Source organism: Orycteropus afer, unplaced genomic scaffold (assembly GCF_000298275.1).
Source record: "Orycteropus afer afer isolate SDZICR_OR568_19922 unplaced genomic scaffold, OryAfe1.0 scaffold00021, whole genome shotgun sequence".
In the NCBI taxonomy this organism is placed as follows: Eukaryota; Metazoa; Chordata; class Mammalia; order Tubulidentata; family Orycteropodidae; genus Orycteropus; species Orycteropus afer.
Window position 1 is genome coordinate 15,678,734 of NW_006921608.1, and position 2,125 is coordinate 15,680,858.

Consider the following 2,125-nt stretch of genomic DNA (forward strand, 5'->3'; position numbering starts at 1 on the left):
AAAAAAAAAAAAAAACAACCCACAACAATAGCTCAAAAGAGCACAAATGTTGACAATACATTAGTAACAGTACCTCAAACCTGCTTCATAAATAAGATGAACTTGGCAGGATGAAGTTATACTTCACTCCCTTCTCTCTCTTAAAGAAAATATTAGGATGCAAGCAGCTGAGACTAATGTTATTATAGGAATATTCTTGAATCTTCTCTAATTAAAAAAAAAAAAAAATGGCAAACTCAGATTTTAAATATTACCTGCATTGCAAAATGACTGGCATAGAGCAAAGTGGACAGATATGTCAACTGAGAAATGCCACAGTAAGAAATGGCAGAACATGTGAAGGCTTTTACAGGACTACAAAATCAGATTTATCATTTAGAAAGATTTATCTATCAATAAAACAGACTTAAAAAAATGGAAGACAAGGTAGGGTTGAAGAGAACAGGCTGAAAGAAGATCAATTACAACAAATTTACAGATGATGATTCCTAGGTTAAGAGCTTAGGTGACTGAGTGGACATTACTGCCATTCACTCAAAAACTCAAACTCACTGCCACTGAGTTGATTCTGACTCACAGTGACCTCCTTTGGGTTTCTGAGGAGGGAAACCTTTACAGAAATAGATTGCCCAGTCCTCCTTCTGAGGAGTGGCTGGTCAGTTTGAACTGCTAACCTTCTGGTTAGCAGGCAGATGCCTTAGGCACTACTCCACCAGAGCTCCTTTGCCATTCACTAGACCATAAGAAATAGATGTGGAAGAAAGTGAGTGAGTGCTGCAGGTGGTCCTTCTGTGGAGAAGATCGCTGGGCATAGAGGCCTAGAACTCAGGAGGGTCTTCACCTGGTTCACACAACCTCAACGATTTCCTTCACCTTGAATAAACAAAGAGCAGGACAAATAATTTATTCCATGTCAGTCATTCTTTTAATCAACAAGCATTGGTCCTACCGTGTGCCAAGCCCTGAGGATGGGATCAAAACTGGAGATTTACAACTGGTGATATCTTATATTCAGTGATTCCAATATACCAGGAGATGGGGAGGAAAATAAACAAATTTTGCAAAAGTCTCATGGGAAACTTTCCCTCCATCTATAACAAGGAATTATCTCCAAAAGCAAATAAGGTAGAAATAGATTTTATCCTCTGTTCACTGCAAAACTCCTAAGTTGTCTTCAGTTGCTATTATAGGAGAAAACCTATATTTCCCTTAGTTCTCAGCAAAGAAACTTTATAAATTTATGAAATTTATACTTCAAATCTTTCAAAGTAAGTCAAGAAATTCCCACTGGTGGGATATTTGGACAGGAAACAAAAATAATATAGCAGCCCAAACTGAAAGGTAAAATGGTTCTGAGTATTTAATTATCTAATGTTAAGTACATATTTAAATACTGAGGAAAAAGAAGAAATGAAGTATGCACCATCATCACAGTAAGCCGACCCACCGTATCCCAGTTGCTCATTCTCTGTGTCCCCTAAGCCTTAATGTGTTACGCCATCTACTGTACAGATTTCCTTCAGGACATCACACACCAACCATTTCAGGGGCTGCTAACACCTGCTGTGTTCAGCTGCTGCCTCAGATGTCAGCTGGAAATGGGGGACAGGGCGGCAGGAAGGCTCAGAACCTGAGGCAGCCCCTCAGATCTCAGGTTTCCATTTTACCCGTTCCCCCTTCCTCATAACACTTCCCTCCAGCCCTCCCCTCACACTATCGGAAAGGGAGGAATATCCCTTGCTTCTCAAGCCCAATGATCCAATTGCTTCATTTTGTTCCATCCTAATCTGTGTCTATAAACTTATTTTTTTCATGGCTGTAACCACAATACAAACTTGCATATTCTTCTTTTAAAACATCATAAGCCTTTCTTCTGCTGCTATGATATTTATAATAGTTTTTTTATGGCACAAAGAAGATATTTCATCAAAGAGATAGACCCGTATTTAATCTAACCAATCCCCAATTAGTTGACAATTAGATTTGATTATTTGCAATTACAAACAATGCTGTATGAACGTTTTGTACATTTTTTTTTTTTTTATTACCGTCCCAGAAACCATTCCTATAATGTTAAAAAATAAAATTGAATGCCTGACTTGTCCCTAGAGTAAAATCAATATGG

At 38.1% G+C, this 2,125-nt stretch overlaps 1 protein-coding gene across 1 annotated transcript in view; it reads right to left on the reverse strand.

Annotated features, from left to right (window-relative positions):
- LAPTM4B (lysosomal protein transmembrane 4 beta) overlaps nucleotides 1-2,125 on the reverse strand; it is a 94,927-nt gene that overhangs the window by 29,497 nt on the left and 63,305 nt on the right. The gene's annotated exons all lie outside the window — the stretch shown is intronic.